This window comes from Marmota monax, unplaced genomic scaffold, assembly GCF_021218885.2.
Source record: "Marmota monax isolate L192 unplaced genomic scaffold, Marmota_monax_Labrador192_F-V1.1 WCK01_AAM20220418_F8-fsc00043, whole genome shotgun sequence".
NCBI classification, from domain to species: Eukaryota; Metazoa; Chordata; class Mammalia; order Rodentia; family Sciuridae; genus Marmota; species Marmota monax.
In genome coordinates this window covers 10,656,229-10,684,040 of record NW_026691982.1, presented here as the reverse complement: position 1 = coordinate 10,684,040, position 27,812 = coordinate 10,656,229, and the positions used below count along the sequence as shown (strand labels likewise).

Below are 27,812 nucleotides of genomic sequence, written 5' to 3'. Positions count from 1 at the left end.
ATCTATTTTATTTTTATGTGGTGCTGAGGATTGAACCTGGAGCTCCGCAAGTGCCAGGCGAGCGCTCTACAATCCTAGCCCAACTTGTTCTTTGTTCTCTTTCTCTTTTTTTTTCTCTTCTTTTGAATTAATCGAACTTATGTTTTCAAATTTTTTGATTATTTCATTTCCTTTGTTAGTTTATTATCTGTCGTTCTTTTTGTTATTTAAGTGGTTGCCTCATATTTATAGCATGACTTTAGCTTCAATAACTGAAAAAAACTATATATTATATAGTCTACCTTCAAGTGATATACCTTTTCACAAACAGTACCTTGTAAAAACACTTGTTTCTTCCTTCCTAATCTTTATGTTGTTGTCATGTATTTTGTGTTACAAACATCACATTATATTGCTTATTTTGTTTGAACAATTTTTGTGAAGATTTAAAAATTGATAAATACATGTACTCATCTAATTACCATTTCTAGTGCCCTTTATTTTTTTTATAGATCATATTTCCATCTGTTGTTATCACTTCATGCCTAAAAGTGGTTTAGGTCAGCTGGAGATGAACAATTTCAGCTTTCATATATTTGTAAAATTTTATTTTGGACTTTTTTTTAATATATATATTTTTTAGTTGTTGATGGACTTTATTTTATTCATTTATTTATATGTGGCGCTGAGAATCGAACCCAGTGCTTCCACATATGAGGCAAGAGCTCTACCACTGAGCTACAACCCCAGCCTCCTTTAGACTTTTTTGATTTTGTTGGAGTGACAAGGATTGCCCAGGGCCTTGCATATGCTAGGCAAGCACTCTACCACTGAACTATATTCCCAGCCTCCTGGGTTTTTTGGGGGGTTTGTTTGTTTGTTTGTAAAATAACTTTAACAAGGTATAGTTCAAATTCCATTAAATTCACTCATTTAAAATGTACAATGTAATGACTTTTAGTAAATTTATGAAGTTGTGTAGTAATCACAATAGTCCTTTTTTTGAACATTTCTATGACCTCAGTAAGATCCCTCATGCCCATTTACAGTTACTCCGTCTTTCTTCCCCCAGCCTAAGGCAACCACTGTCCATGTTCGGGATCCATATGCCTTTTCTGGACATCTCATATAAATGGAATAATACAATAACTGGTCTTTTGTGTCTGTTTTGTGGTGTTTTTTTTTTATTTTTTAGTTGTTGATAGAACTTTATTTTTATTACTTATTTATATGTGGTGTTGAGAATTGAACCTAGTGTCTCACACATCCTAGGCAAGTGTTCTACCACTGAGCTACAACCCCAGCTCCCTACTGAGCATGTTTTTGATGTTCATCTGTGTTATAGTATGTCTCAGTGTTTTCCCCCTTATTTTCCACTTTATGTTCTAATTTGTGTGTGTGTGTGTGTATATTTTAGTTTTATTGAATTTATTTTTTTAAATACATGACAGTGGAATGCATTACAATACTTATTTAACATATAGAGTACAATTTTTCATATCTTTATATATAGAGTATGTTCACACCAACTCATGCCTTTATACATGTACTTTGCTTTTTTTGGCATTACAATTCTTATTACATATATATCACAAGTTTTCAAATTTGTTTATATATTTACACCCAATTCGAGTCTTCATACATGTTCTTTGGATAATGATGTCCTTCACATTCCACTGCCCTTGCTAATCCCCTTCAGCCTCCCTTTCTCTCCCATCCCTCTTCCCTATCTAGAATTCATCTAATCCTCCCATGCTCCCCCTCCCTACCCTACTATGAGTGAAAATATATCAGAGAAAACATTCGGCATTTGTGTTTTTTTTGGATTGGCTAACTTCACTTAGCATTATCTTCTCCAACGCCATCCATTTACCTGCAAATGCCATGATTTAATTCTTTTTTAATGCTGAATAAAATTCCATTGTGTATATATGCCACATTTTTTTTAATCCATTTATCCACTGAAGGGCATCTAGGTTGGCTCCACCGTTTAGCTATTGTGAATTGTGCTGCTATAAACATTGAAGTGGCTGTGTGTAGTATGTTGTTTTTAAGTCTTTTGGGTATAGTCTGAGGAGAGGGATAGCTGGGTCAAATGGTGGTTCCATTCCCAGATTTCCAAGGAATCTCCATACTGCTTTCCATATTGGCTGTAACAATTTGTAGTCCCACCAGCAATGTGTGAGTGTACCTTTTCCCCCACATCCTCGTCAATACTTATTGTTGTTTGTCTTCATAATAGCTGCCATCTGACTTGAGTGAGATGATATCTTAAAGTAGTTTTGATTTGTGTGAATATATTTTTAAAGATATTTACAGTTTTACTTAGAAATATATTTCTAGTATACTTCCACAAATATATTTCTACTATACTTACATTTATAAGTCAAATTAGAATATAAATTAAAAGTATGGGGCCTGGGATTGTGGCTCAGTGGTAGAGTGCTCACCTGGCACATAGGAGGTCCTGGGTTCGATCCTCAGCCTCACATTAAAAAAAGTAAATAAATAAAATAAAGATATTGTGTCCAGTTACAACCAAAAAATAAATATTAAAAAAAAGTATGAACTTTCTTACCATGTTTAAGTACTTGAATAATAATATTAGTAGTATGGTTGCATCCTGTCATCTTTGTATTCATTAGAGAGCCTCGTGCTTGTAGACTTTCAATTAATATATGTTAAATTGAATAGCGTCATACTCTTATAAAAATTCTCTTGAATCATGTTGGAATTTTAGAATACAGGAACATCCAGAATAATAATAATACTAATTATACCTACAAAACATATATTTTATAGTCTTTGCTTTTAAAGGCTACTAATGGCTGACTGGTTCTGTATTCTTTCTTTTGGATTGTGAAACAATGATTCTTTCAAATTATGCTGATAGTCTTTTAAAAATCTGATTCCCCAGATCTCATCTACAATGGTTGGCATAATTATGGAAAAAAATTTAAAATATGAATCAGAATCTTTTAACTATTAATTTGCTATTTCCTATTTGTTTTCATATTGTAAAATGTAATGATTTTTCTAGATAACTTGACTTTGAAAGCTGTAGTGCTTTGCAAATCTCTTTGTTTGCATTCTACAATTGCCCAAGCCTTTTGTTTTTTTTTTTTTTTTTTTGGATAGCAGGTTTTTTCCTTACAGCTACTGGTGAGTTGTTTACCATATAGCAATCTGGTTTAAGAGTACTCTATAAATATATACTTAAACACACACACACACACACACACACACAAAAAAAAAAAAAAAAAAAAAAACAATCCAAATGTATTTTCTTCCATATGAACTGAATCTTCTTCAGGACTTCCACGGCTTCCTTTTATTTATTTATTTATTTATTTTGGGTGGCGCGGGGACTTAACCCAGGGCCTCGCACATCCCTGAACTACATCCTAGCCCCTCTACTGTTCTCTTTCTTTCTTTCTTTCTCTCTCTCTCTCTTTCTTTTTTTTTTTTTTGGTACCGGGGATTGAACTCAGGGGCACTCAACCACTGAGCCACATCCCCATCCCTATTTTATATTTTGTTTAGAGACAGGGTCTCACTGAGTTGCTTAGTGCCTCTCTTTTGCCTGAGGCTGGCTTTGAACCCGCAGTCCTGCCTCAGCCTCCCAAGTGGCTGGGATTATAAGCATGCACCACAGTGACTGGCTCTCTACTGCTTTCTTGAAAAACAAGACATATAAAAGGTAAAGATGTTGGAAAACTTAGAAACCAAGTCAGACTATTTGAAAAAATTATATGCCTTAGTCCTGCAAATAAGCTTTGTTTCTACCTTGGCCACTTCCACATTATGGAATAGAATTAGTAGTATGCTAATTGGAGTCTAATAGGCATCTCAGATTTAACATGTCCAAAACAGAATTCTTGATTTCTTTTTTTTCCCCTCTTGAAGCTGCCCCTCTTACCCTACCTCAGTAAATAATAGTTGCATCCTTCACGGTTCTTCACTGAAAAAAAATCATTCCACATCCAATTAATCATCAAGTGTTGTAAATGAACTAAAATCCAGCTGCTTCTCAGTACATCGCTACAAGTATACTTCTTCAAGCCCTTGTGTAAAAATGTCTGCGATAATTTGCACCTTTTCACATCAGTAGTCTTTTTGCCCAGTCATTGAATCTGGCCATGTCTTGTACTTGATTTGACCAGCAGAATGAGGTAGAAGTGATATTGAGTCCTAAATCCTAAGCCTCAAGACATAATACATTTTTTGCCTTATCTCTTTGGAACATTCTGTTAGTTATGTAAGGAAATCCAGAGTAGACTGCTGAGTGAGACATCATTTGGATTGAGAGGCCAGCCAAGAGCCAAAGCCTCTGATGTGTGAATGAGACCTTCCTAGGCTCTAGCCCCAGGTGAGGTGTTAGATGACAGCAGGTGGTAGAAAGAGCCCAGCTGATTAGGACCCAAACTGCTAACCCTCACAATTATAGGAAATAATAAACGGTTCTGTTTAAAAGCACTACTGTTTGGGATAGTTTGCTATTTTACATTCTCACCTATATACATTATACTATGGTTGTAACATCTCTTCTCATTTTATCCCAGTCTGTTCTCTAGAAAATAGCCAGAATGTTCCCTTTTAAATTAGCACCGGACATATCACTCCTCACAACTTGGCTGTTTTTTTTTTCTTTTAATTTAAAAGCCTTACTATAGCATTGCAGGCATAATATACTCTTTCTCTTATTTCTTCTCTTAAATAATTTCATTTCTACTCTTTTTATCTAAAAGAAATCTATTCCTTGTAAAACTATTGTTGCCTTTATTTTTGCTGTGTTATTTCAGCATTTAAGTGTAGGTGCCCATCTGTTCTGGTGTATGTGTTACATATTATAGCAGCACTTAAATCTGTGTTGCTTAGATGCTTAATAGGAAAAGCGTCAGATACACTCTTCTTACAAAATTTCACATGATGATGACTAGGAGGGCTCCTTCCCTTAAAGAACATACCTTCCCACATACATATTCCTGACACGTACAGAAGCCTGCTACACTCTCCCACTACCTCACTAGCCTCCTTGTTATATCTTAATTAGTGTTGAATGATCTTAGTAAATTATTTTGCCTTACAAATTTGTTTTCTTGCTATAATGTATGATAATAGTACTTAGCTTACAGAATAAGGTTTTGGCAGAGTGGGCTTTCAAATGCTATTGGGGATGGAGAAAAGATTTAATAGCCACTAGTACACTTATTCTGGCCTTCCCTTTTTGGCAAGAGTTGGTATTTTTGTTAAAGTTGTGTTTTCTCTCCCAAAGTCTCACTAAGTTTTCATTTTTTTTTCCTTAACTGACTGTCTGAAGATCATATTCCCAAAACTTATACCGTATTTTGCTATAAGCTGCTGGTAGTGTCAGGAGTATGTGTGTGAGAGGGTATGTTGTCTAAGGGAGGGAGCCTTCCTTGTCACCCTCATTTGCTATTTTAAGAATAGTAATACATAATACAATTCCTATAAGCATATAAGCAACACAGATTGAGGTATTGCTCAAATTTGTAACATATTCTTGAATAAATAGGCATTTAAACACCCAAAGAGGGGCTGGGGTTGTGGCTCAGCAATAGAGGGCTCGCCTCACACGTGCGAGACCCTGGGTTCGATCCTCAGCACCACATAAATAAAAAAATAAACAAGTGAAATAAAGGTGTTGTGTCCAACTACAACTAAAAAATAAATATTAAAAAGAACACATTAAAAATAAAAGTGACTTTTATTTTTAATGTGCTCTTTTTAATATTTTTATTTCTTTGTTATAGAGATCCACAGGTCTTGGGCTGGGGTTGTAGCTCAGCAGTAGGGTGCTCACCTGGCACATGCTCACCTCAGCACCACATAAAAATAAATAAAGGTATTGTTTCCAACTACAACTAAAAAATAAATATTAAAAAAAAAAGATCCACAGGTCTTGAAAAAATTTTTTTAATTGTTTAAAAACATTTCTTTTACATTCTTTTATTCTTCCCACTGCTTCATTTTACTAATATGAACTTTGAACCACACATTGAAATCATAGGAAGAGTTAATTTTCACTAACATACTAATTGAACAGCATGTAAAAACACAGATATTAAAGTCTTCTGAAGATCTTCTTAACCTTATTGCATTCTAAGAATAAAGGAAATCTGGACTCACAGATTTCAGTCTTGTTTAAATAAGGTAGTTTTCTCCTAAAAGGCAGCAGCAGAAGGTTCCTAAATACCTTGGACAGTAAAAATTGCTGACCCACAGTATGCTCTCAGTCATTTGAACATACTGTTTATGATCAAGAGGGCTTCTTAGGATGTCATTAGTACATGAAGGGAATAATAGCAAATATACTAAAATGTTAATAGTATATGTCTTTGGGTATGTGACATTATAGAGGTTTTTTTCTGTCTCAGATGCCATAATTCATTTTTTCTATGGATAACTGATATAAACATTAAATAGAAAGATGTTACAGTGATGATAAATATCATGTATACATATTCAATAACCTCTAATAGGAAGCTTTCATACACTGTGTTATGGTTTGGATCTGGAATGTCTCTCAAAAGCTCATGTGTCAAAGGCTTGGTCTCCAATGCAGTAATGTCTAGAGATGGGGCTTTTGGAAAATGACTGGATTATGAGGGTTCTAACCTTATCAATGGATTAATCCATTATTCGCTGAATAGACTACTGGGAGTGGTGGAAACTATAGGCAGATGGGGCATGATTCCCAGGGACCTTCCTTTGGGGACTGCATGTTATCCCTGGCTACCCTGAGCTGAGCAGTTTTCTTCTGCCAGAGGGGTCTGCCTTGCCTCAAATCCAGAGTAATGAACTGGCTGACCATGGGCTACATCCTCTGAAACTATGAGCCAAAATGAATCTTTCCTCCTTTCATTTGTCTGTGTCCAGTATTTTGGTCATGGCAATGAAAGACTAACACACATGTCTTGCTGGGGCTCAGACTCTTAAGAAAAAAATTCTAGATCCTGGCAGGTAGAAGAGATGCGAGGTACAGTTGGGATAGTAGACATGCTTTATTCAAAGGCAGCAGTAGCCCCTTAGGTCTTTTCCATAGGCCTTTATTTTTTATTTTTAATTTTTAGTTGTAGTTGGACATGTACCTTTATTTTACTTATTTATTTTTATGTGATGCCAAGGATCAAACCCAGCATCTCACACATGCTAGGCAAGCACTCTACCACTGAGCCACAACCCCAGCCCCATCCATAGGCCTTTTTTATGTGCAGGCCCAACAAGGCCCAGTGCTAACAGATTATAAGTGAATGCATGCTTACAAGCAGATATTTATGACCTTAAGTACATATGCTGAATGGGGGTGTTTATGACTTTGATTGCATACTAAATCATAGTGAACTAGACGGTCTTGGTAAGGGAGTCCTTCCCCATCCCCCTTGACTTTAAAAATTAAAATCAAGATTAATGCTCCTCTACTTAGCATTCTCTGGTGACTTTCTGTCTTGCTCATAATGAAATCCAGTTGTTCACAGCTTCCAAGGCTCTAGATGCTGTGGCCCACCACTTCATCTTGTCATTCATTCTGTTACAGCCAAACAAGCCACCTTAAAAGTCTGCATAGTCCTACTTGAGGACCATTTATTGTGCTTCCAGTTTTGTTTCTTTTTTTTTAATCTGGAATGTTTTCCTCCCAGATTTGCGCATGGCTAGCTTTACTATTTAGTCACCTTTCAGAGAGGCATTCTGACTAAGCCTCTTTAAAATAAATACTTCCTCTTTCACTATCTCCTTACAGTCACCCTGCTTTGTTTTTCTTCATAATACTTATTGGCATACAGTTATTTATGTTTCTCCCGTTAATAGTATATTCACTTTTGTATTTCTAGAATCTAAAATAGGGCCTAGCATGTGTTCTCAATAGGTATTTGTTGAATGAATGAATTGATATTATAGTTGCCAGTTCTCGTTTTAGTAGAAGAGGAAGAATTGGAATGTTTTTGTGTTGTAGATAATACAGTTAATTTTACATACAGATACTCTCATGGTCTTAAGAAATCTACATATTAATTTAGTTGTTGATTGTTTAGTATTCCAGGTACTATATGTGACACTGGGGATAAAAAGATCTATAAATATCCATGGTCCAATACACATGGACTTCATACAATAGTCCTCATCTTTAATGTTCACAATTCTCATTTGCATATAACAGGTTTTAGGAAGGCCTACCATAACAGTAAGTTATTTTGTTTAACCCAGCATTTTTCTAAAGCTTCTTTTTCTTTTAAATAAGGAATCTATTTAAATCCTTTTTGACTTAGAGAATTGTTGGTTTTTGGTAACAAAACTGTCTAGTGGCAATAGTGGGTCAGGATGGGGTGAGAGGTCAAAGTGCAGGAACTCCTTTGAAGAAAGTGGTGTTACTAGTAAATACTGCTTTTTATCAGAAAAGGAAAAACTCATTTTTGAGCTACAAATAGTAAAGTCACTTCATCTTTCCTCATTCAACAGTTTATTTATTCTTTCCTACCCTCTCTCTTTCCCCTTCCTATTAAACAATCTCTTTCCCTCTCAACTTGCCCAGGTAGGACCCAAGAGGTTCTCCTAGGGAAGTATCATTGATAATACCAAAGTTTCCTCTGGCTTTAAACAGCCTGTTCATTAGTCATTGAAGAAACTGTCTTGAATGGTCAGCCAGGAATGTTCTATATGGCAGCCATTTATTATGTATGCCACTATGTGTCTAACATCTAGTATAAGGCACTAGTTGTATTTAATTCTACCTTTAGTAGAAAGATTATTAGCATCATTTTATGGATAAATAGAGACTCAGGAGTTAATTATCTCTTTCATATTTATACAGTTAGTACGTAGGATCAAAATTAAAATTCACGAAGTTTAACTCTACAAGTTTTGCCCTTTCCACTGTATATCTCTATTAGAATATTTAATAATTTATAAGCTTTATTTGCAGTCCTTCATCATATTTGCTTTAACTTAACTACTCAGATTTATATTTGGAGCATTGTGATGCAAATAAGACAATCCTTTCCCTATATTTTTATATAGGTGGAAATTTAATCAAGAATAAGAAGGAAAAAAATCCCGATGAAGGTAGGGATAGATGTACCTACTAACGTTCTATAGAGTTTATTTATTGGCTATTTATAGTTATAGTTATTTCAGGCAGTCCCTGTTTCATGGACCAATACAAGAAATTTGAGGATAAAACATAAATTTACTAATTTTATCTGATATAATGGCATTTTTAAAAATAAAAGTACTCATAAGTTGCTATCGTTTCATAAAAGTGTATCTTAATATCAAAACAGTGAAAGGGATTATTCTCATAAAGACTGTTGCCCTTTTAAATTTAGTGTCATTTATGAAAAATTCTCTTTTACTTACGTTTCTTGTTTCGTTGTGGCCTCGTTCATTGGCTTGGATTTGTGAATCATTGCCTTGGCACACTAATGACACTAACTATAGTTTCTGTCTGAATCTACACATTCCTTATAACAATTAACACTACTTAACTCCATGCACTGTTTAGAGCCTAAAATCCCAGCTTGAAACTGGGAAGCTTAGGTATTCCTGATTTGGACACCAGAATTTTAGAGCTCAGACTAACTGTAAGTTGATAGAGTAGCTAACAATATGTTAACTCTTAAAAAAATGAGAGTTGGAAGTTAATATTTTAAATAATTCTGAGCCCCATTGAAAGCACCCAGGGTATGGTAATAATTATCTTTATTGTTTGTGCACTTAATGCACTTAGTAACTTATTGTGGTCTGTCCATATTTTTTTTTAATCATCATAAAACTCTATTAAGGAGGTATATATTTTCCCCAACTTATAAATGAATGGAGGAGGAATTGACTTAGTTCCTCAATTTAGATCTTTTCACAAATCTTTCTAAAAACTATACAAATTAGTAAGAGCAAATAAAATCAATCATAACTCAAATCTATGCAAAACTGGGATATAGTGAATTTTTAAAACCTCAGTTTATATGAAAATAAGGAATAGCATTTGAGCATTGCTAAGGGTACTCTGGTGGCTATACCAGAGCTAAATTAGGAGGGGACTGTGCAAAACATAACAGACTATGTAGTGTATATTCTTTATTAATTCTTAGGAGAGAACGCCATCCTGAGTGGGAAATTCTGAAAACAGGTTTGAAATCTGGTAGGTCAGAATATAGCAATTGAATGTCCAAAGAAAGGGACTTTGAAGCGATTTAGGACTAGAGATGGTAGCCTTGAGAAAGTACCCTTTCTAGGGGAGAAGGTGACACCTTGGAAACTGAAAGTAGCCTGTGAAGACTTAATAGTAAAGAGAAAGAAGGAATGGGTAGAAATAAGTACCCAACTGAAACAACAAATTAAAACAAAATCATATCAAACAAAATAGTATCAAAGAAATAGAGAACAAACAAAAATTAGACTATTAACTGTATTTCACTGAAGCAATGGAAGGTGCTCTTAGAAAGTAAGAAATTAAGCAAGTTATTTAAATATGTCTTTCCCATATGGGATTGCTTGCTATTGAAGGTCCATAAAAATCCAATATACGTCAGCATGAACAATAATTAAAATAGCATCCAAATAAATTCCTGATTAAAAAAATCAGAAAATGAGAACCAACACTTTTCAGTAGAAGAAAATGCATTTAAACAAAAAAGTCAACAAAGAAGTGAAAATTATAAATACCCAAGCATATAAAATGTAAATATAAATAACTGCTGAATTAAAGAACCTGTAAGTCAGAAATTCCAAAAGTACTACAGAAACAGTCAAAGAGCAGGAAGATTTGAAATGACAGCCTTCTTAACTCAGGAAAAAAAGAAAATATAAGTGAAGACTAAATTATAAGAGCCAAGAAGCAGCAATCAAGATAAAGGTAAGGTAGAAGTTTTGGAGGAACAAAAGATGGCTGTTTAAGGTAGACAAAAAAGATTCACTATTATAATTCACTATATTAACACAACTTGAAAAAACATCTTATTTCTGTAGAGACCAAAAAGGTATTTGAAAAGCCAAACATCCATTCTTGAGCAACACTTAATAAAATAGGAATAAATGGATACTTTTAAAATTTTCAGCACAAAACCAGGAATGAAATAGATGCTCACTGTGATCATTACTGTGTAACACTGCACTGACAGAATTATAACATTCAACCAAGAGAAAATAATCAGAAGCATAAGACATTAGGAAGAGGGAAAGCTATTTCTTTGCCAAAAAAAAAAAAAAAAGAATTGAGTAAAAGGGCAGCAAACATAGCCAGGCAGACTAGCATCTGCCTATAAGCCCAGCTACTTGCTACGTGGGAGGCTGAGGTAGGAGGATTCTGAATTTGAGGCCATCCTGGGCAGTACAGCAAGATCCCATGTCTTAGTCAACTTTTCTGCTGCTGCGACTAAAAGACCCAACTAGCACAATTGTAGGAGAGGTAAGGTTTATTTGGGGGCTCACGGTTTCAGAGTTCTCAATCCGTACTTAGCAGACTCTTTTCCTCAGGGCTCGGAAGTGCAGCTGAACATCACGGCAGAAGAGTGTAGCAGAGGAAAACAGGTCACATGTTGATCAGGCACCAGAGAGATCACTTACTAGATAGAAATATGTACCCCAAAGCCATGCCCCCGATGCCCCACCTCCTCGAGTCACATCCCACTTGCCTTTGGTTATCACTCAGTCCCATCAGGTGATTAATTCACTAATTGGATTAAACCTGTCATGACCCAATCATTTCTCCTCTGAACATTCTTGCATTGTCTCACATGTGAGCTCTTGGGGGACACCTCACATCTAAACCATAACACCTCACCTCAAAAGTATAAAAATAGGCAAATAAAACCAAATATGTACATATATATGTATATATATATGTATATATATAATATTTTTGTTTGAAAATATAGTGGAAAAGAAGTCTATATTTAGTAGCATTGAAAACAGAAAAATACTTAAAATATGCTAGAGCCTTGAGAAGAAAACATTCCTAGAAATAATAAAAGTTGTCTTGAATAAATAAACATTACAAAGATGCTTGTTTTCCCCAAGTTAATGTATAAGTGAATTCTAATCCCAATATTATTTTTTTCTGGTACTAGACAAGTTGATACTAAAGAACATATGAAGGTGGCCTGTGGGGGAACAACTAGAAAACACCTGAAAAAGAAGAGTAATAAGGAGGGCAGGCTTCACCAGATTTTAAACCACAGGGCTACTAAAACTCTGGGATTTGGCCGGGAGTGAGGGGTAAGGGAGACACATAAGAAGTCTCTCCTTTCCTTCAATTTTGCCATATTTTTTAAACTGCTCTGAAAATTAGTGTATTTGTTTTTTAAAAACTGTATATTCTTCAACATGGACACACATTGCCAGCAGAACAGAATAAGAAACAATGTTCAGAAATAGATGGGAATTATAGGAATTTTGACTATGATAAAGGTAGCACCTCAAATCATGGGGGAAAAGATGGGACAATTGAGTAAATATTTGGTAAGAGATAAAATCAGTCCTATGTTTCATGCTATATTCCAGGATAAACTACAGATGGATAAAGTCTTATTTATATATTTTTTTTTTTTTAAATAATATCAGACTAGTGAAAAATAGTGCAAATAATTATATGTCATTTACCCACACACCCCAAATGTTGTTATTTTGCCCTGGGTGCTTTGTCCTTTATTCATTCTCTTAAAAGTTTGAGAATAATTTGTGGACATAATGGGTTTTTATTTATAAATTGTTTTTTCCTAAGAACAAAATCATTTTCTCACATAATCAGAATAGAATTATAAAAATCAGGAAATTAGTATTGATAACATACTATTCTCTGTATAAGTTATTCAAACTTCAGTTTTCCTCCACTTTCATGTTCTGTTTCGTAGTCCAGTCAAGGATTACATATTATAGTTATGTGTCTCTAGTGACCTTTAATCTGGTAATGGTTCCTCATCTTTGTGTTTTATGTTTCTAGATACAGGCTTATTTTGTAGAATGTCCCTCAATTTGGGCTTATCTGATGTTTCCTCATGATTAAATTCAGAGCATACATTTTTTTTTTTTTTTTTTTTTTTTTTAAAGAGAGAGTGAGAGAGAGAGAGGTAGAGAGAGAGAGAATTTTTTTTTTTTAATATTTATTTTTTAGTACTTGGCGGACACAACATCTTTGTTTGTATGTGGTGCTGAGGATCGAACCCGGGCCGCACGCATGCCAGGCGAGCGCGCTACCGCTTGAGCCACATCCCAGCCCCCCAGAGCATACATTTTTAGCAAAAATATCTGAGAAGTAATGCTGTGTCATTGAGTATACCATTTGGAGTATACCATTGAGTATACCAGTTAATGTGGTATTGCCAGGTTTCTTTCATCTGTAAAGATACAGTTTTTCTTTGCAGTTTTTGAAGATTCTAGTAGGCTTAGATACACCATGAAGATAATAAGCCTTCAAGGAAGGACTTGCTACTCAATTGTGGAAAGTGAGGTCAGCAGATAACTTCCAACTGCTAAGCTCTTTCAACATGACTCATCTCACCTGAGGTCACACCTTTCTTGATACAGCCTTCATGCAGCACCTGAGATGGGGCCTGACCACTCATTTTAGAATTCCCTGTCAGTTGCCAAAGCAAGACCTGCACTGCAGTTAGATTTCTCCTTCAAGACAATTCTGTTCTCTCCCCTTTTCTTTCATGTGTTTTGGTCCTTAGTAAATACATTGCACCTCAAATTCTGTTCATCATGGGTTTTCAGGGAACCCAACTTGGACAACAAGTAGCTTATGAGGTACTGTTTTCAGATCCTGTAAATAACCTGTTCCTTGATATTTTCATTTACTCTTTTTAGCATACTTTGAGTATTCTTGCTTCAAATATTTGACAAATAGTCAAATGGTCATTTTCTAATTCCATAGTTTTTTCTACATTTATTAATGTAATATTTAATAGAATAGAATCATTTATCCTTCTACTGTCATTTGATTCATTTGCTTACATTGGCATGCAGTTATAGATTCTATTTTATTGGTTAAAATCTTTTTTGGGGGGGCAGGTACCAGGGATTGGTCTCAGGGGCACTCGACCACTGAGCCACATCCCTAGCCCTATTTTGTATTTTATTAGAGACAGAGTCTCACTGAGTTGCTTAGCACCTCTCTAAATTTCTGAGGCTGGCTTTGAACTCGCCATTCTCCTGCCTCGGTCTCCCGAGCCACTAGGATTACAGGCATGCGCCACTGCACTTGGCTTTTTATTGGTTAAAATCTAACATTCATTTTGTTGCTCTGATTGTCCCAGATTTGACCAATAGGAACTCCTTTCATCTGATTTCTATTATCCTTTTGACAGCTCCCTCCATTTGATACCACTTTTTGCTTTTTAAAAAATTTATTTACTCTAATTTGTTATACATGATAGCAGAATGCATTTCAATTCATAGTACACATATAGAGCACAATTTTTCATTTATCTGGTTGTATACAAAGTAGAGTCACACCAGTCTTCATTCATTACTTAGGGTAATGATGTCCAACTCATTCCACCATCTTTCTTATTCCCTTGCCCCCTCCCTTTCCCTCCATCCTCTTTGCCCTATCAAAAGTTCCTCTATTCCTCCCATGCTCCCTCCTATCCCCATTATGGATCAGCATCTACATATCAGAGAAAACATTTGGTCTTTGATTTTTTGGGATTGGCTTACTTCACTTAGCATAATATTCTCCAATTCCATCCATTTACCTGCAGATGGCATGATTTTATTCTCTTAATGCTGAGTATTCCATTGTATATATATATACCACAATGTCTTTATCCACTTATCTATTGAAGGGATAGATGAGTCCCTTCAATAGTTAAGTTGTGGAACCAACAATAGCCAAATTGTGGAACCAACCTAGTTGGACATTTTTTTTTTTAGGCTCATCTGGTACTTTTTGTACTTGTGGAATGGTTCATTCAAAATGGGCTTAATATAAATATTTTTCAAAATGAAAACATTCAAACACTAGTAGAAAAAAGGAGTGGATGATCTTATAATGAGTATTTGGTTTGGGTCTGGAATGTTCACTAAAGGCTTATATGTTAAATATTTGGCTCCCAGTGCAGCAGCATTCATAGATGGGGCTTATAGGAAGTTAGTAGATCATGAGAGCAATAGCCTCATCAGTGGATTAACACATTAATGAATCCATGATCTGAATGGACTGTTGGGAGGTGGTGGAAACTGTCTGAGATAGTATCTAGTTGGAGGGAGTGGGTACTTGGGAGAATGTCCTTTCAGACTGTATATGTTGTCCCTGGTCCCTTCCTCTTCGATGCTTCCTGGCTGTCATGAGCTGAGTACCTTTCTTCCACCATGTCCTTTTGCCATGATATACTGCCTTACCTCAGGCCTACAGCATTGAAGCTGGCTGACAATGAACCAAAATAATTCCCTTTATAAATGGTTTTCTTGGGTATTCATTGCTGTAATGAAAAGCTAATATAAATGAGAGTAATGAAAGCCTCTAACTATAATTCAGAATTGCCAAACCCAGTAGCATAAAATGGATAACATAAATAAGCTGGTTGTGGTGGTGCACACCTGTAATCCTGGCAACTTGGGAGGCTGAGACAGGAGGATAGCAATGTGAGGCCAATCTCAGCAACTTAGACTCTGTCTCAAAAATAACAATTTTTTAAAAGTCTGGGATATAGCTCAGAGAAAGAATACCTTTGGGTTCAAACCCTAGTAGTACCCCCCCCCCCCAAGAAAATTTGTCACAGAAAAAAAAATGAAGAAGGCTTATAAAGGAAGCTGACACTCACTTATATATGCAAGGTAAATTTACTTTGTAATACCAAAAGCTGAAACTACTTTGTTGGGTAAATTGTAGAGAAACAGGCAGTCTCATGCATTGCTCATAGCAGTATGAAATGTCAATAACAGGGATTTTTGGAAAAGCTAAAAATACTGGGGACAGATTTACTTTTGATCCAGTAGTCCTGCTGTTAAGAGTCTACACTTCCACAAATAAATGACACATGCACAAGGGTATTTATTGCCATGTTATAATAGTAAAGATTTGGAGACAACCCAAATGTCTTATCAATAGAAGCCTGATTATGAAATGGAACACCCACACAATGGAACACAAGTGTGGTGCTTTAAAAAAAAAAAAAAGTTTTCTCTGTGTACTAATGTGTGATGTGTTATGACTTCTAGAATTTGTAGGCCATTTCGCAAGTCATCTGGCATGATCTCTTTAAAAATGTCAGCTTCAGGGCTGGGGTTGTAGCTCAGGGGTTGACCACTTGCCTTAAATGCATGAGGCACTGGGTTTGATCCTCAGCACCACATAAAAAAATAAAGATATTGTGTCCATCTACAACTAAAAAAAAAAGTCATCTTCACGTGGGATTCTGGAAATATGATTGGTAGTGATGCATTTTTTTCTTCACTTGCAAATCATTGCCTAAAAACAAAACTCCAATAGTATCTGTAATAATAAAACTATAGTTTGTTGGAGAATGAGTATGAGATTCAGACAACCAAATGGACAACTTAAACTCTTAACATGAACATTAAATATTATTATCTAGTCCTAAGACTAAATGAGGGTTATGAGAAAGAATAAATTTGTAATACATATATACTTTGATGATGTAGATGCAGTGTAAGTGTTAGGGAATGGAGAGAGTTTTTGTGAAAAAAAATTTTTACACTTTAATATTAACAGCAACATTGTTAGTCTTGTTATTTTGAGATTATGAGCAAATTCAAAATATCAGTATAAACTTGTGAGGCATTTTATCTTTTTTAAAAGAAGTATTTACACACACACACACACACACACACACAGGTGCAGGGTAGGGAACCATTGATTACTAGTCATTTAATAAAAAATCCCAAAGACTATACTGAAAGCTACTAGAATTTAACAAGGTCACAAAATACAAGCTCCATAAATAAAATTCAATTGTATTTCTGAATAATAGCAGTGAACAATTAAAAATTGAAATTTAGGGCTGGGGTTGTGGCTCAGTGGTAGAGTGTTTACTTCTCATGTATGAGGCAATGAGGTCAATTCTCAGCACTACATATAAATAAATGAATAAAATAAAGGTCCATCAACAACTAAAAAAATTTTTTTAATTGAAATTTAAAAATACTATTCATAATAGCATCAACATGACATTTTAGGGATGATTAACAATATATGCAAGGTTTTGTGTGCTAATAAGATTAAATCTAAAATGAAGAAATATATTTATAGAATGTAAGATAATCTTTTCAAGATACCCATTCTCCCCAAATTAAATCTGTAATCAGTAATCAATTTAAAATATTTTTAAAAAACAGTAAGTTGGAAGATTCATACTGTCTGTTATTAGAATTTATTTAAAACTACATGTAATGGGGCTGGGGCTGTAGCTCAGCACTTGCCTCAAATATGTAAGGCACTGGATTCGATCCTCAGCACCACATAAAAATAAACAAATGAAATAAAGGCATTCTGTTCATCTACAACTAAAAAAAAATACTACATGTAATGAACTGTGTGGTAGGTAAGAATGGATATAAGCCACATGCAGTGGTGCACACCTATAATTCCAGTGACTTAGGAAGGTGAGGGCAGGAGGATCTCAAATTAAAAGCCCCAGTCTCTACAATTTATTTTTTTTTAATTTTTATTTGTTCTTTTCAGTTATATGTGACAATAGAATGTATTTCAACATCATACAAAATGGAGTATAACTTCCCATTTTTGTGGTTGTACATGGTATGGAGTAACACTGGTCAGCCTCTGCAATTTAGCAAGATCCTGTCTGAAAATAAAAAGGACTGGGTAGAGTGCCCCTGGGTTCAATGTTAAGCATCACTGAAAAAGGGAAGGAAGGGGGTTGGGGCTGTGGCTCAACGGTAGCGCACTTTCCTAGCATGTATGAGGCACTGGGTTCAATTCTCAGCACCACATATAAATAAATAAAACAAAGGTCTATCAACAACTGAAAAAAAAAATTAGGAAAAAAAGGGGGGAAGCAAGGAAGGAGGAAAGGTAGAATGGACATGAGAGGCCAATGAGACAGAATAAAGAGTTTTTTCAACCTTTCTATGCAAAAAAATAAATAAATACCATGTATAAAAAATTAATGTTTTTCGAAGGAGGGTGGCACAACATGGCTAACTTTTTTTTGTTGTTGTCAAAGACCTTTATTTTATTTTTTTATATGTGGAGCTGAGAATCAAACCTAGTGTCTCACACATGGAAATGCATATAAATAGCCAAAACATTTAAAATTTTATTTTTATTTTTTTAGTTGTAAATGGATCTTTTATTTTATTTATTTATTTATATGATGTACTGAGGATCCAACCCAGGACCTCACACATGCCAGGCAAGTGCTTTAACACTGAGCCACAACTCCTGCCCCTAAAACACTTTAAATACATTCATACTTTAGGCAAACACTCTACCACTGAGCTACAACCCCAGCCCCTAAAAAATTAATTTTTTAAATTGATTACATATCTAAATATAAAACTTACAGTACTTTTAGGGAAAAAATGAGAAAAGTCTGTGACTGGAGGTTGGCAAAGATTTCTCAAATAGGACACAAAGCATGAGTCATAAGAGAAAAAAATAAACTAGATAAGAGGAGGTGGCTAATAAGCACAAGAGAAGATGCTCAACAGACATCAGGAAAACAAGTACAATGAGTTACTACTTTCATTTTTTAGAATTTTAAAACTCAGTTCAAATATTGATGAGAATGTATAGCATCTATAACTTTTGAATCATTGTAAGTAGAAATATTGAACAATACAGTCACTTTTGAAAACAGTTCGGCTCTTTCTGATGAAGCTAAATATACCTGTTGGATCCAGCAATTTCATTCCTAGGTGTTTACCCAACTAAAGAAAATTTACATCCCCTTGAAGTCTTGAATATGTATTCAAAATCAACAACAACAACAAAAATTACTCAAATGTCCATTAACTGATGATGTACAAACAAGCTGTGAAACCTCCATGAATTAGACCAGTATCAGCAGTTAAAGGTCAAGCTGGTGGGAATTGTAGTTCTATGGTAAGATGAAGTAGACTTCTTCGAACTCTTGCCATGTACAGCTGAATACCCTGGATATTTTACATAAAATAAATAGAAGGGCTGGGGTCTGTAGCTCAGTGGCAGAGCAGTTGCGTAGCATGTGTGAGGAGGCTCTGGGTTTGATCCTTAGCACCACATTAAAAATAATTAAATAAATTAGTTTTTCAATTGAACCCAGTGCCTCACACATAAATAAATTTAAAAAATTGGAGTAACCGCAGATTTTTCATCAAAAACCATGGAATTCTGAAAGAAGTAGCACATTTTTTTAAGTGCTAAACAAAAAGAACTCAACCCAGAACCCATATCTAACAAATACTGGCCCCTTTCATAGATTGAAAGTTGGCAATTGTGCATTTAGACAGCACATCCTCAATCGTTCAGAGCAAAAATAGGATAAAGAGAATAAGGGCTTTCCTCTAAATCTGATTTGTTGATTTTTTTTTTTTCAGTAATCCTTTCCCCACACATACATATTTGTAAGAACTGAATCCCATGGCCACAGTAGATTCAAGGATATTGATAAAGTGAATATCTGGCATTTTCAGTCTCAGTAAGTTGGAGATAGGCAAGAAGAATAGAATAGGACATGACTAGTCCTCATATACACAGAGAGCTGTCAATTTAGATCCATAGCCAGGTACAGTGGCTTGCCTATAGTCCCAGCTATTTGGGAAACTACAGAGAATAGGTTGGGTCCAGCTTGGGCAACCCATTTAAAGAATGAATAACACTATTATATCTAAATGAGATTATGTATAGTTACTGACAAGAGTAAAATATGACATCATTCCTTTAAAGATGATGTGTAAATGCTTAGTATGCTTATTATTTTTTTTAACCTTGGTTTTGTCATCAAAAGAATTTTTGGAAGTATCAGGATCCCCTTTGAGGATTCTACAGGTAGCCCAGTGTTTGCTGTTTGTAACCATCTCTTTGTAGTTAGAAATACAATTAAATATTGAAAATATGTTCTATTCCTTACACTGTTCTAAGTACTGGTGAAGTTTTAATATTCCTAATCTCCAAGAGAAAAATCTAAAATGTAGTACAGATTGTAAACTAATAATTATGAGTGTCAGGAGTGTTGTGAAAAGGTGCTATGGAAATATATACTAAAGAGATTTATTTAGCCCACACTTGTGGTTAGGTAAGTCCTCTGTGAAGAAGTGACTCTGGCCATTATGGTTTTGTCTATCTTGGTTTTTAAAATGCAGAACAGTTTTATTTTTCCAGTAACTATATGAATACCTTTTTAGAAATTAGGAGAGAAAATCACCAAAAATTGTTTGCCAGATAAAATTTTAAATTGGAACTCTATTCAGAGGAATGTGGTAACACTATGTTATCAACTTTTTTTTTTTCTAGTTGTTGATGGACCTATATTTTAATCATTTATTTATATGCAGTGCTGAGAATCAAACCCAGTGCCTTGTACATGCTAGGCAAGTGCTCTACAACTGATCTACAACCCTAGACCTCAACTTTTTTTTTTTTTTTTTTTTTTTTTGGTACTAGGGATTGAACTCAGGGGCATTCAACCACTGAGCCACATCCCCCAGCACATCCCTGCCGCAGTCTGGCTGGGCACAATTCAGGAGCCACTTGTCAAAAGAAACGAACTTTATTTTTAGAACCACACGCCAAACAAAACAGCTCCTCAGGAAAACCTTCAGAGCCCAACTGCCACCAAGGGCTTCCCACAAGCCTCTCCACCTCCCCCAATCCTCCTGCTCTTGAGGCCGATTGGCTGGGTCGCGTGGGCGGAGCCAAAAAAGTCCCCCAATGAGCAGCTCCGTGGTCTGAAAGGGCAGGGAAACAGCCCAGTGAGCATCACCGCAGAGGAGCCAATCAGCTAGATGTTGCTGGGGCCGCTGTGAGCCAATCATCAGCTGGCAGTCTGAAAGTTTGCTGGGGCCCCTTTGGCTGTGGCTCTCAACACATCCCCAGCCCTATTTTGTATTTTATTTAGAGACGGTCTCATTGAGTTGCTTAGCACCCTGCCTTTGCTAAAGCTGGCTTTGAACTCTCTTCGATCCTCCTGTCTGAACCACCTGAGCCACTGGGATTATAGGCATGCGCCATCACGGCCGGCTCCTAGCCCTCAACTTTTGATCTTTACCAATGTAATTATTTAAAATGGAATCTTATTTTTACTTTGGATTTGTCTTGTGGATGAGGTTGAGCATCTTTTTTTTTTTTTTTTTTTTTTTTTTTTAATGTTTGAAGTGCCAGGTCTGGTGGCACAGGCTTTAATCCTAGTGATTTGGGAGGCTGTGGCAGGAGGATAGCAAGTTCAAAGCCAGCCCCAGCTATTTAGCAAGATCCTAAGCAACTTAACAAGAGCCTGACTCAAAATAAAAAGGGCCAGGGATGTGGCTGAGTCGTTAAGTGCCCCTGGGTTCCATCTCTGGTAATCCCCTACCCCTGCAAAAAAAAAAAAAAAAAAAAAAAGAGAGAGAGAGAGAGAAAGAAAGAAAGATCTCTTCTTGATTTGTCAATACTCATATATTAAGGAAATTAGTTATTATGCTATCACAAGAATTTTGAATATTTTTCTGTTTATCATGTTAATTTTCTATATGAATTTGGGTCCAGTTGAGGACTTTCTATTCTTTTTCATTTATCTGTTTATTCACAAACTAGTACAGCTATTTTAATAATTGGGGCATTTATGATAAAGTCATGTGCCACATAACTTTTTGGTCAGCAGCAGACTGTATACACAGTGGTGGTTTCACAAAATTATAAGGGAGCTGCCTCTGATAGGCAATTAATATCCAGAATATATAAAGAACTCAAGAAAACTTAACACCAAAAAAATCCAATCAATAAATGAGCAAAAGAACTAAATAGACTTTCTCAGAAGAAACAGATAATTAACAGATTTATGAAGAACTATTCAACATCTCAAGCAATCGGGGAATATAAATCAAAACTACACCAAGATTTCATCTTACTCCACTCAGAATGGCAGTTATCAAGAATACAAATAATAATAAATGCTGTTAGGGATGTGGTGGTAAAAGGTATATTCATACATTGTTGCTGGGACTGCAAATTTGTATAACCATTCTGGAAAGCAATATAGAGATTTCTCAAAAAACTATAAATAAAATCACCATATGACTCAGCTAACCCACTCCTGGTATTTATCCAGAAGAACTAAAATTAGCATACTGTAGTGTAATAGCCACTTCAATGTTTATAGCAGCATAGTTCACAATAGCCACATTATGGAATCAGCCCATCTATCAGTAGATGAATGGATTAAGAAAAACATAGACACAATAGAGTTTTACTTAGCCATAATGAAGCATGAAATTATGGCATCTGCTGGTAAATGGATAGAAATTAAGCACACTATGCTAAGTGAAATAAAACCAGACTCTGAAACTCAAGGGTTGGGTATTTTCTCTCATATGTGGAGCAAATTAAGGAAAAGAAAATAGGGCTGGGGAGGGCTTGATATCATAAAGATATAGGGAAGGCCAGAAGAAGGAGATTGAGAGTGAAGGAAGAGAGAGATGGAAAAGGAGAAGAGAGGAAATATAGAATGAATTTAAGAAAATTACATTATGTGCAATAAATATACCACAGAGAATTTTACCTTTATGTGTGTGAAAGCACCAATCAAGGATGGATAATGGATGAGCAAGGATGGATAATGGATGAGCAAGGTGAGGATCCATGGGGTGTTGGTGTGGGGGTCATGGAGTAGAAGGATGGGAGAAGGAATGATGGCTGAAATGGAGTGGGTTAGATTCCATGTATGTATGATTTTGTTGGGATGAACCCAACTATGTATAACTATAATTCTCTAATAAAAATATATTTTAAAAAATGATAAGGAAGTAGAAAAATTCCCGTCACCTAATGATGTCATGCCATGAATATATCTTGATGCAGTACATCAGTCACATGGTAGTGATGCTGTGTAAATGAATATACCGTACTCCCAGTCATATGAAAGATAACACATAAATTATATATAGTACCTAATTCTTAATGATAAATGTTACTGGTTTATGTACGTACTGTACTATGTAGCTTTTTTTGGGGTGAAGACAGTACTAATGATTGAACCCCCAGGGGCACTCTTCATCCTGAGGCTTTCCCCCACACCTTTTAAAAATTTTGAGATAAGGGTTCATAAATTGCTGAGGCTGGCCTCAAACTTGTGACCCTCCTGCCTTAGACTCCAAAGTCTCTGGGATTACAGGCTTGTGCCACCATGATTGGCTTGTACTATACTTTTTATATTTTTAGAGTCCTACTTACAAAATAATCTTGGCTACCCAACAGTATACTATGTTATATCAGTAACAGCCTCACATATCTCATCCTATTGCATCTCTCTCTCTTTTTTTTTTTCTGTTTTTGAGTACCAGGGATTGAACTCAGGGTCACTTCGATCACTGAGCCACATCTCCAGCCCTTTTTATATTTTACTTAGAGACAGGGTCTCACTGAATTGCTTAGGGCCTCGCTAAGTTGCTGAGGCTGGCTTTGAACTCCCGATCCTCCTGCCTCAGCCTCCCTAGCCTCTGGGATTATAGGTGTGCACCACCTTGACCTTATTGCATCTCTCTCTCTCTCTCTCTCTCTCTTTTTTTTGGGGGGGGGGTACTGGGCCGTGAACTCAGGGGCACTCGACCACTGAGCCATATCCCCAGCCCTTTTTTGTATTTTATTTAGAGACAAGCTGGCTTTGAACTCACAATCCTCCTGTTTTAGCCTCCCAGAGCTGCTGGGATTATAGGCATGAAACACTGTACCTGGCTCTTATTGCATCTCTTGATTACATCAAAAGACCACATAGTGATTGACCCGTGTTATCTAGATTTGTATTAAAACACTATATTACGATGTTTACATAACACTGGAATTGCTACTTCTCAGAACATGTTCCCATTGTTAAGCAACACTTGACTGTACTTTTTTAAATTATTTTTTTGTAGTTGTAGATGGATAGAATGCCTTTATTTTACTTGTTTGTTTTTATGTGGTGCTGAGACTCAAACCCAGTGCCTCACACATGCTACAGCCCCAGTAGCATGTGCTCTGCCACTGAGCTACAGCCCCAGCCCCACATGACTATACTTTTTTTTTAGTTGTAGTTGGACACAATACCTTTATTTTTATGTGGTGCTGAGGATCGAACCCAGGGCCTCACACGTGCTAGACAAGCCACAACCCCAGCCCATGCTTTAGTATTTGGCATGATTAGTCTTACTTCATTATTCTCTGTACTCAGCATTTTCCTACTTCTTTATGCAAGTTTTTTTTTAAACAAATAAACTTTAGAGTCCATCAAATTATTTTTAAAAATCTTTATTGGGATAAACTTATGATTAGGGAAGATTTGCCCAGAAATGAAGCCTAGTGGTAGAGTGCTTACCTGGCATGTATGAGGACCAGGGTTTAAATCCTAGCACTGCTGGGCTGGGGATGTGGCTCAAGCGGTAGCATGCTCGCCTGGCATGCATGGGGCCTGGGTTCGATCCTCAGCACCACATACAAACAAAGATGTTGTGTCCGCCGAAAACTAAAAAATAAATATTAAAAAAAAATTCTCTTTCTCTCTCTCTCTCTCTCTCTTAAAAAAAAAGTTTGCAAAAAATCCTAGCGATGCAAAAAAAAAAAAAAAGTGAAAAAGCAGATTAAGGGACAATTAACATTTGAATGATGACTCATCCTATGGAGAACATTACTTTTCCACTTGTTTACATTTTATTTTGTGTCCCTCTGAAGAATTAAAATGTTTTTACCTATGTAAGTCTTGCTCATTTCTTTCATTTACATATTTTATATTTTAGACACCTTTGTAAGTAAAACTTAAGATCAACTGTCACTTCTAATGATTGCAAGTAGTAGAAAATGAGTTGATTCTGCTTATCGGATTTTTGATAGGAAATGTGTTGATTCTGCATATCAGATTTTGTACACTATGACCTCTTGTTTATAATAGTTGTTCAATTTATTTTCTTTGACCAGCAAGAAATAAACTTATTTTAGCTTCCAAAAGTGGTAACATGGGCTGGGGATGTGGCTCAAGTGGTAACTCGCTTGCCTGGCATGTGCAGGGTGCTGGGTTCGATCCTCAGCACCACATAAAAAATAAAGATGTTGTGTCCACCGAAAACTGAAAAATAAATATTAAAAAAGTTCTCTCTCTCTCTCTCTGTCTCTCCCTCAAAAAAAAAAAAAAAAAAAAAAAAAAGTTGCAACATTTGTCGGAGTACTGTGGCACACTACTATAATCCCAGGGACTCAGGAGACTGAGACAGGAGAATTGCAAGTTTGAGGCCAGCCGTAGCAAATTAGCAAGGCCCTAAGCAACTTAATGAGACCCTATCTCAAAATAGAAAATAAAAAGGTCTGGGGATGTGGCTCAGTGGTGAAGTGCCCCAGAATTAAATCCCCTATACCAAAAACAACAACAACAACAATGTGATAACATTTGTTTTCTTTTCAGTTTTTATACCAGTAAGGAAATGATAATGTTTTTAGTGTACACTTTGGTAGGAAATGCTGTATGGGATACAAATGATATACATAAGATCTAACTATCCCAGGCCCTGCCTGACAAATCTAAGATATCTGAATTAAAACATCATTTAAAAGAAAAAAGTAATCAAAAACTTGTACCTGACTTTAGTAGGAATATTTTTTTAGTGTTATAAATTATGCTGGCTTGGGATTGAAGTAGATATATTTTGTTTTGTTAAGGAAATAGTTGTGTTCTCTAATTTTATCAAGAGATTTTAGTCAAAACTGAATTTTGAGGCAGTCAAACAACCAACCTTTCTTTCTTTTATGTATTGGGGATTGAACTCAGGGGCACTTTGCCATTGAACTACATCTCCAGCCCTTTTTATTTTGAGACAGGTTCTCGCTAAGTTGCTTAGGGCCTTGTAAGTTGCTGAGGCTGTCTTCAAACCTGCAATCCTCCTGCATCAGCCTTTGAGTCCCTGGGATAACAGGCGCGCTCCACTGTACCTGAAACAATAAACATTTCTTAAGCATTGCTATTGTGCATCAGGCATTGAGATAAGGAATAATAATGAGAGACATTATAGGAAATACAAGTGCAAACAAATTTTTAGTTCAAATCATGTCCACACTTAATATACTCTGTGACCCTGGGCTAATCATTCAACCATTTTGAGCCTTTGTTTACCTATTTATGAGATGGAACTATAACGTTCCAGGGTTTTTATTGTTCTACTGTATGATTCCACACTTTAGTTCTTTAGTAGAGTGAGACAAATATGTCACCAGTAATTGGGGGGAAAGAAAAGTGAGAGAGATGGTATGGTAAAGTGATAAAGTGTGCCTGACATGGAAGAGTGAACAGTGGTGATACAAAGGAGTGTTTTTTCCTAAAGAGGGACTCCAGAAGGTTTTACAAAGGAGGTAGTATTCAAAATGAGCCCTGAAGGGGATGGGGTTGTGGCTCAGTGGTAGAGTGCTTGCCTAGCATGTGTGAGGCACTGGATTCAATTCTCAGCACCACATATAAATAAATAAAGGTCCACCAACAACTAATAAAATATTGGGGGTGGGGGGTAGCCCTGAAAATGGATAGCACACTGTACGTGTAAACTTGCTTGATATCTTCAGGAAATTGCTCAAAATAGAAAATAAAATTGTGCGGCATAATGAGACTAAAGCAATAGAGATTATGGCAAACCTGTAATGTTTGCTACCCTGAAGATTTTGCACTTTATTCTGAAAGTGACTCAGATATTGAAGAGTATTCAAACTATCCTATTTGCTAGTGGTAAGGGTGTATTAAACTGATAGTGGGAAGATGCTATAGCTGTTGCATTTGAGGAAGGCATTGGTAGGGACTAAAGAAGAATTGACAAATTTAAAATAGATTTAGAATCATTAGAACTTTGGACCATCCAGAAAGAAAGAAAAAATAGTAATTTCCCGAGTTGTCAGGGTTAGACTGCAGTTGTATTCATCAAGATAGTAATAACAACCAGTAATGGCAGCACAAGCCTGTTATCCCGATGACTTGGGAGGCAGAGGCAAGAGGATCACAAGTTCAAAGCCAGCCTTAATTTTGACCCTGTTCAAAATTATAAAAAATTAAAAAGGGCTGGGGATGTGGCTTAGTGGTTAAGCACCTCTGGTTTTCAGTCCCTGGTATTTAAAAAAAAAATAGTAATACAAGATGGAAAATGCATAAAAGCGGTAGATAATAAATTAACTTTTCTGTGCCTAGTTTAATTTCTTAAGTATTTAGGTGTTCAGAGAAAATACTCTAAAAATTATAGGAATAAGTTCCTCTACTTTTTATTCCTGTCAAAAAAGAAATTTGTCTGTCTCGGCTGGGGTTGTGGCTCAGTGGTAGAGCGCTTGCCTAGAATGCCTCATCCTGAGTACCACAATTTAAAAAAAAAAAAAAAACTAAATGAACAAAATAAAGATCTTTAAAAAAAAGAAATTTGATAAAACATGTTCTCACTCATGTAGAAGCTAAAAAAGTTAATCTCAAAGAAGAAAGTAGTATTGTAATTACTGGAAGCTAGAAAAGGTAGAGGGGAGGGAGAAGAGAGGAACATTGTATAACAGATACCAAAACACTATTAGATAGAAGTTCTGGTGTTTTACAGCACAATATGATAGCTATAGTTTACAACAACCTATTATATGTTTTATGAAGAACTGTAAAACAGGGATTTGAAGGCTCTAAACACAAAGAAATAATAAATGTATAAGAAGATGGAGATGGAAATGCTAATTACCCTGATTT

At 35.8% G+C, this 27,812-nt stretch overlaps 1 protein-coding gene across 4 annotated transcripts in view; it reads left to right on the top strand.

Moving 5' to 3' along the window:
- Zdhhc20 (zinc finger DHHC-type palmitoyltransferase 20) overlaps positions 1 to 27,812 on the top strand; it is a 78,891-nt gene that overhangs the window by 2,875 nt on the left and 48,204 nt on the right. The gene's annotated exons all lie outside the window — the stretch shown is intronic.